This window comes from Mustela lutreola, chromosome 4 (assembly GCF_030435805.1).
Source record: "Mustela lutreola isolate mMusLut2 chromosome 4, mMusLut2.pri, whole genome shotgun sequence".
NCBI lineage: Eukaryota > Metazoa > Chordata > Mammalia > Carnivora > Mustelidae > Mustela > Mustela lutreola.
The window spans coordinates 16,025,543-16,033,421 of record NC_081293.1 but is presented as its reverse complement, the minus strand read 5'-3'; the positions used below and the strand labels follow the sequence as shown (position 1 = coordinate 16,033,421).

Sequence of the window (7,879 nt, the reverse complement as noted above, 5' to 3'; positions counted from 1 at the left end):
CTTTTTTTTTTCTTTTTTGCTTTTACTGGTAACATGTCAGCCAGATTATATGGAATTTTTCCTCATGTAAAAAGTTGTTCAAATATTGATGCGCTTTTATTCAATGATCATGTACTCTGTTTTGCTCAAAATCCTTTCACTTCTTCAGCCTTGTGTTCTCATGGCCATTGTTTTGATAACTTCCTTTTCTTACCTGGACATACAGGGAGCAGTGGATGCTTAATTTATACATTCTCAGTTTAATTCCAGTCATCATGAAAATGTAGGAGAAAACTATGGAATCACAAAATTGGCCTTTTTGTTGTGGAATATTAGAGAAGCAAGTCAAAGAACATCTAAAAAAAAAAAAAATCTAAGTCACAGTTTCTCGGATTCCAAGGTTTTATATGCTCCTGGAAATTTGAATACAAGAAGTTTAATTAAATGGATTCAATATGATTTGGTGGTGGTTCAGCTATTTGTCTTATCCCCAAGAAGAGACAAATGCTATTTGTAGCACTAGTTTCACAAGTAGAGATCTGGATTAGTTTTGTATAATCCTCTACTGGACCTGCTTTAATTAGCATTAATTAACATTTGAGTATTTATTGACCTCTCTCTACTTGCCTGGGATCGAGGTAGGTGTGCTGTGTTTGTTCATTAGGGTCATGAACGATCTGTCACACCTGCTGGTGTTGGTGTTCAGTTTCCCTCGATACAGGTAGTTCAGTCAGGTAAGTACAATATTGCTGAAGCTGTATAACCAAACAAACTATCCCTTGGCAGACGCCATGTAAATATTGAGATAAAGGCGCATGTGGAGGTATATTCAATATGCCTTTTCTTTGAGTTGGAGTCTTCTGCCTGGGGCATAGAAATGTGAAAGTCGTAGAACTGTGAGTGAGCGTCATAAATATGCTGAACTTGAGCTCTCCTGCTGTACAGTAAGCGCTCCAGAAAACAGGAGGCAAGGATCCTTTTCTGCAGGGCCCTAAACCGTTTCCAAGAGAGGAATTCAGTGGTCCTGAGGCTTGCTACTGGGCGGCTGGCGGCCCAGAGCAGGAAACCATTAGTGTAACTGGTGGGCTCATCACTGACACAGCTCCAGCCAGGACTGGGCAAACGAATCCCCTATGGGGCAGGCAGAGAGTAGCCCGGAGGCCATCACCAGAGCGCGTGGTTCCGTAGCTGGTCAGGATTCTCAAGGATGGCTTTTGCTTTGTTTTTCCGGGTGAAAGGAATTGGAGGGCAGCCTGCGGTTCCACACATGCAGTTAAGAGTCCTATGGTGATTTTACCAGAATGAAAGCGAGGCTTGGTTAGAGTGAGACGACTGCATGGCTCTACAGGGCAGGAGCAGCAGAGGCTCACCCAGGGATCTGCTGATGGGTTTTCTGCTGCCCTGAATGTTGTTCAAGTTCCCACTTAGGCACTGCTGTCCATCTTCCCTAGGAAGCCTCTCGAACCTCAGCTGTAGCTTTCGGAGAACCTGAAATTGGTTTCGTTGAAGATTCGAGCTGCCCAGCCTCAGCCACTTTCCTTTGTACCTTGAGACGCTGAGACAGAGAGAGCACAATCACAATCCCCATAAAGTGATGCCACTTTTAAGACCTTGTAGTGATAAGCCTTCCAGGAAGTGAGGCAGACTGAGACTTATAAGTCAGAAGCCCTCCTGCCCCCAAGGGTATGCCGAGATTCAACCAACACAGTAAGGCAGTCGTCCAGGTGTGAAAACGGAAGCTACAAAATTTGGAAGTATGAGCAGTGTGAGGGAGGAGAGTGCTTGCAGGTTTGGTTGTTCAAATGACTGAAGGATGTTACCCGAGCCCTTGCCTTTGGAGACATCCCAGTATTTCCTTGATTCAGCCAGAAAGCCTCACATTTCCCCAAAGCAATTCCAGTAACCTTGTGTATGATTCATCCCCCTGTCTACAGGAGTTGGATTGTCTGCTTTACCCTTTAGAGCCGTTGGTGCCTATCCCAAAACTAAAGGTCTTTGGTTTTGAGATGCAGCATTTCCATTCCGCATGTCCCCCTGCACAACTTTGTTCTCTAACTGCCTTGCCTCCATGGTTTTTGCTCTGGCTTAATGTACCACCTATGGAGCACTTGAGAATCAGGCCCTTTTCCTCTCAGATGGTTTCTTGGCCATTTAAATACCCACTGTTCTTAGATTTCTTGAGAGGGTTCTGGGAAGTCCCCTTTTGCAACTCTATAACCTATTCTCCATGGGGGTCTTTTCATGTTCTGCCTTGCTTTCATCATTTGGGGGGCCAGGTGCAAAGAATTTGGGGCTTCCATAGGTTTGGGAACCATTGTACTCATGAACCTTTAATTTTGTAGGCCAGAAAACGGGGCAAACATTAAGCATCACAAAGCCAGTAGGTAGCAGAGCTGGATCGGGAACCCCAGATTCCCTCACTTCCAAAAAGGTGGTCATTCCACAACACTGGATGTCACCCGCTATGTATTGCTGAGTGCTGATGTCCCCAGTTAATCTCTGCATGAAACTCCTAGTCTTCAAGCCTTGTGTGTTCCCGGAGACACACTGTATAGTGCAGCTCACGCCGAGAAAGGGCCCTTGTGCATAGAGCTAGCAAGCAGTGGGGCTACAAAGATGAGGAAGGTCAAGTGTTTGAAAGCAAGGAGCTCACAGACTCTGGGATGATGGTCCTTCATAATGCCTTTATTTTTTAAATGTCCACAAATCTTCACAAAGGAGGGTTTGCTGTGGATGACAGACAGTAGCTGCCCAGCTTCTCTTTGTGTAAAAACCTCCACCCCTTCCACTCTCTGTAGCCTGGGCCACCTGCCTTTCCCTCTTCCCCGCATGCACTTCTGCTAGATCTGATAGGCGTCTAGAGCAAACTATACTTCGATGTGAAGGAGTTTGAAGCAACCGGTATCTCCACCAGAACTTAGAGTTTTCGTCCTTTACTTCTTAATCCTGGAATGAAAATGTGAAACGCCCCCTCCAGTTAAAGCCATCAAACTGTCAGGAACATCCAGAATTGAAATCTGACTTAGACGTCTAAGGTAAACCTGGTTAGGTAAAGGTTTGCTGGTAAATATTAGCAAACAATCACAACGGGTTGGGGAGGGCCATCCGCTGAGAAATTTCCACTTTTGGCAGGACTTGTTCTGCCCATCTCAAAACGTCTGGAGTGACACAGGCCACTCACCACATGTGGCTATTGGACATTTAAAATGTGGCTAGTCCAAACTGAGATGTGTTAAACACGTAAAACAGGATTCTGAAAACTTTGTATAAAATAACTTTTATTTTGGTTACACAAGGTATTTGTTACACAAGATCTGCTGGGCTATTAAGTTTACCTGTTCGTTCCACTTTTTTTTCTTTCAAAGATTTTATTGGGATGCCTGGGTGGCTCAGTTGTTTGGACGACTGCCTTCGGCTCAGGTCATGATCCCGGAGTCCCGGGATAGAGCCTCACATCGGGCTCCCAGCTCCATGGGGAGTCTGCTTCTCCCTCTAACCTTCTCCTCGCTCATGCTCTCTCTCACTGTCTCTCTCTCTCAAATAAATAAATAAAATCTTAAAAAAAATAAGATTTTTTTTATTTGACAGAGCACAATCACAAGCAGGCAGAGAGGCAGGCAGAGAGGGGGGAGGGGGAAGCAGGCTCCCCACTGAGCAGAGAGCCCTACGCAGGGGCGTGGTCCTAGGACCCTGGGATCACAACCTGAGCCGAAGGCAGAGGCCTTAACCCACTGAGCCACCCAGGCACCCCTGTTCTTTCCACTTCTTAAATGTGGCTTCTGGAACATTTAAAATGAGATTTTTGGCTTGCATTACATTTGAGACCATGCGCACTCCAATGTAGAGAGGAACACCTCCCCCCATTCCGCCAAGTATTTAAACCTGCTGCTAAATTCCCTGGCACAGGTGCTCCTGCATTGCTAATATGCTACGTCTTTACAGTAGGGTGCTCAGTAAGTGTTCCTGGAAGGAATTAGGTGAAAAATGAGTCTCTTCTCCCCCACTTTTTTGAAGCTTGCAACATTTACTTACCACAGGTCGCTTTCACTGGAAACTTTATATTGGGAATGTTGGAAACCAACCTAGAGTCAGAAAAAGTGAAATGTTTTTAGAATTTATTTTAGAGATTTTGAGAGTGAGAGCAGTTGGAGAGGGAGAAGCAGGATCCCTTCTAAGAAGGACCCTGGGATCATGACTTGAGCCAAAGGCAGCGTCTTAACTGACAGAGTTACCCAGGTGCCTAGAGTTTTTTTAAAAAGGAAAAACGGGGCACCTGAGTGGCTCAGTCGTTGGGTGTCTGCCTTGGGCTCAGGTCATATCCCACAGTTCTAGAATCAAGCCTTGTGTGGAGCTCCTTGCTCGGTTGGAAGCCTGCTTCTCCCTCTCCCACTCCCCCTGCTTGTGTTACTTCTCTCACTGTCTCTCTGTCAAATAAAATCCTAACCAAAAAAAAGGGGGGGGGCATAGAAAAGTTAGTCCTCAGGACTGACATTTTTAATAATAATGGGGTAAGAGGTATGAAAAAGAGGAAACAGGTGGTTCTTCCTGGAGGGCAGTTTGACAATACACATAAAAAGCCTTAAATTGCAAGTATCCTAGAGTCCAGGAATTTACTTTTTTTGCCGTTTAGTCCAAGTAAGTAATTAGACAAAAGCAGAAATATCTAATTGCATGATTAAAAGTTAATGTTCTGGGTGCCTGGGTGGCTCAGTGGGTTAAGCCGCTGCCTTCGGCTCAGGTCATGATCTCAGGGTCCTGGGATCGAGTCCTGCATCAGGCTCTCTGCTCGGCGGGGAGCCTGCTTCCTCCTCTCTCTCTCTGCCTGCCTCTCTGCCTACTTGTGATCTCTGTCAAGTAAATAAAATCTTAAAAAAAAAAAAAAAGTTCCAACAAGAGGTTAAATACACTAGAACGTTAAGTAGTGGCTGAAAGCATTAGATGTTCCAGAAGAGAAAAGCTGGTCATGTTACAGTATGTATGGACTGAACTGAAAATGTAAACTTTTATGTAAACTTACTGGAAGAGCATTCACCATGATGATAGCAGTGATTATCTCTGGGTGGTGGGATAGGTGTGGTTCTGCAAGTTCCTTACTGGCATTTTCTTTTTTTGCAATGAGCACCCTTTACTGATGAAGTATGAAAACTAAAGATGATGGGGTGCCTCGGTGGCTCAGTGGGTTAAAGCCTATGCCTTCAGCTTGGGTCATGATCCCAGGGTGCTGGGATCGAGCCCCACACAGGGCTCTCTGCTCGGCAGGGAGCCTGCTGCCCCCCCCCTCTCTGCCTACTTGGGATCTCTCTCTGTGAAATAAATAAACAGGATCTTGGGGGGGGGGGGAGACTACAAATGATGTAGGAATAGCCAACACTTATTTAACACTTACTGTTTATAAGCATTGTACCCTTTTGTTTGCTGGCGTCTGATTTTTGAATATCCAGCACCTGCTAGGCTTAACCGAGGACGCTGGCCAGAGAGGCGTGCGTATTACCTCCCACCTGCAACAGCACAGGCAGGTAAACGGCCATTGCCGTGACAAAATTGGTGCCAAAGTCAACATTTTCGCATGGGTCTGAGCCATAAATCCTGCGGAGTCGACAGCGGGTGGCACAGTGCTCCCCGCTCCACCACTGGGAGACCCGGAGACCCGCGCAGAAGTAAGTACTTCTATTTGCCTCCCAGGCCAACGCGGTGTTTAAAAAACGCGAGAAGGGGTGCGGGCCCAGGTCCCAGAAGCGCCTGATGCACCTCCCACGGCCCGCGCCGCACTCGCCGCCTCCCTTCGGTGAAGCTACAGGTGTCCCACGTGGCTCCCACCCCGGGCGCCCCTCCTGCGGGCCTGCAGCGCCCCCTGGCCCGAGCCGAGTCCGAGGGCCAGCACAGCGGCCTCGGCGCCCGCGTCCCGCCGCGCTCGTCCCGGTGAGTCCGAGCTCGGAGCCCGCGCGCCCCGGGCTCCGCCGGCGGCCTCGGAAGGGGCGCGATTACTTGCTCGCGCTCTCGAGGTGGGGATGCTCGGCTCCCAGCCGTCCCTCCCAGCAGCGCTGGCCCGGTGCTGCCCCGCGCGGACGCGGCGGCCCGGCGGCGTTGCGGGCTTTGTTCGGCTTTGTTTGCGCCGCACCTGAGCTCGGCCGCGAGGCCCGCGCGCTGCTCCGGGAAGCCGGCGTCCCGGGGAAGAGCGCACCTGGCGGACGCCGCCTCCCGGCTCCCGCCCACCGCCCCGGCAGAGCCGGCCCCGGGCCTTGGGACAGGGCGTGCGGCGGGCCCAAGAGCGGGCTCTCCCTTGGGTCCGTGGCACGGGGTCGCAGAACCGAGGGGCGCGGAGCAGAGGTAAGGGAACAGGGCTCGGCGGCTGTGGGTGGAGAAGGGAACCACGTTTTAAAGCCGACCTCCTTGGCACGGTCGCAGTCTCTTAACCTGGAGTCTTCGGAAGGGGACATGCCTAAGCTTCCCCCCCACCCCTGCCCGCCGCCTTTTTCAGGGCATATGCTGGTGTTCAGGTGACTTCAATGCAATTTTCTCAGCAGTGAAGTGTCCCCAGCAAAGCCTCTGCCAGTAGAACCTAGAAGGGCCGGTTGCCCACAAACTTGCCCCTGGGCAATGGGAAATCTAGGGGGATTTGTGTTGATTTTACATTCTGGGATCCCCCCACGCCACCTGCTTCCTGCATTTCTCCTTCTGGGGGCTGCACACTTGGTCACCACCTGGGAGAGTAAATGGAAGGGTCTCAGAATTGCACCTTTGAAACTTGCCGGGTGGCATTGGTTTAAAAACATGGTGGGCACCCAGGCAGGAAAGAAGGGAGGTGGTACCTCCCTGCCCGGGTGGAATCTGTGGCTCTCCAGCCAAGAAAGGCCTTTCCCTATTTCCTTCCTCCCAACAGGCTCTGGTCCTCTGAAATGCATCACAGATGCCCATGTTTTTACAGGTGAGGAAACAGACCTAGAGAGGGCAAAAGAATGCCCCAAGAGTGAATGAGCGAGCCCCTAGGAACACAGATTCCTGGGTTGTTAATGAGCTGGATAAATGGCACAGTCATTAATTGGCAAGTGAAGACATTAGGGATAAATGGGTGAGATTACAAGAGCATTTTGTTACTGATGCTCCCGTCTTGTGTGTATCTTACAGAGTATTTTCATTGTATTCCCAGTTCCTAGCAGGGTGCTGGGCGCAGAGCAGATGCTTACTAGTGTTTGTTGAATAGATGAAATTTCATGTAATTATATCATTGGACGTTTCAACAACATTGTGAGGGGTTTTAGAGCAGTGGTCCTCAAACTTTTGTACTTCTGCACGTCACAGATCCGTTTTTTTAAAAAGTTTCCATCAGGAGTATAACAACATTTTAAAATTTTCTTCCAACTTTTAATTTTATCCCACAAGAATTTTCTTTTTTTCTTTTTGCAAATAAATCCCTCCTATCATCCCCAAGGCTAGTGGAGGTCTCTTGGGGATGCTGCAGAAGGAGGGGGGTGTCTATCCTACCCTAGCTTCTATATCAGGTCTGCTCCCTGGGACAGCCGAATGCACTTGGAAGTCCCTTTCTTTTGTTTAACCTTCATCTTGTAAACAGCTCCAGGCCTCCTTTTCCACCCACAGAATTACCAGCTGGCCTGCCCTCAGTGTGGCTACTGTCCCGGATCCCTCCTTTCTTTTCCTGATCCCGAGTCCCTCCTCTTCGCTGGGATTTCCCTGCTCTCCATGTAGGAAACTTTGCCCTCACTCGGGGCACTTGTGTATTGTGGTCTCATGTGATCCCGGCATCAACCTTTGCAGGAAAATAGGATGAGTGATGTCACCCTCATTTTTGAGGGAAGGAAATTGAAAGACTGAAGAGAAGGGATTTACTGAGAGGCTCATTTGTGGACTTCGCAAGGTGCAATCGCTCTTTGACCTTGGGTCC

The 7,879-nt window shown here is 48.9% G+C and overlaps 1 protein-coding gene across 6 annotated transcripts in view; it reads left to right on the top strand.

The window, feature by feature from the left end:
- The first annotated feature begins 5,575 nt into the window (after positions 1 to 5,575).
- The window catches only part of VWA2 (von Willebrand factor A domain containing 2), a 47,068-nt gene continuing 44,764 nt past the window's right edge, over positions 5,576 to 7,879 (top strand). For 2 of the 6 annotated variants that reach the window (XM_059173120.1, XM_059173115.1), the window contains exon 1: positions 5,779 to 5,898. The gene's annotated coding sequence lies outside the window, so the exon portion shown is untranslated. Of the gene's footprint in view, positions 5,637 to 5,778; positions 5,899 to 6,122; positions 6,307 to 6,859; positions 6,905 to 7,879 lie in introns of those variants that run through there. The other 4 variants (XM_059173116.1, XM_059173117.1, XM_059173119.1 and 1 more) reach the window with 4 other exon arrangements.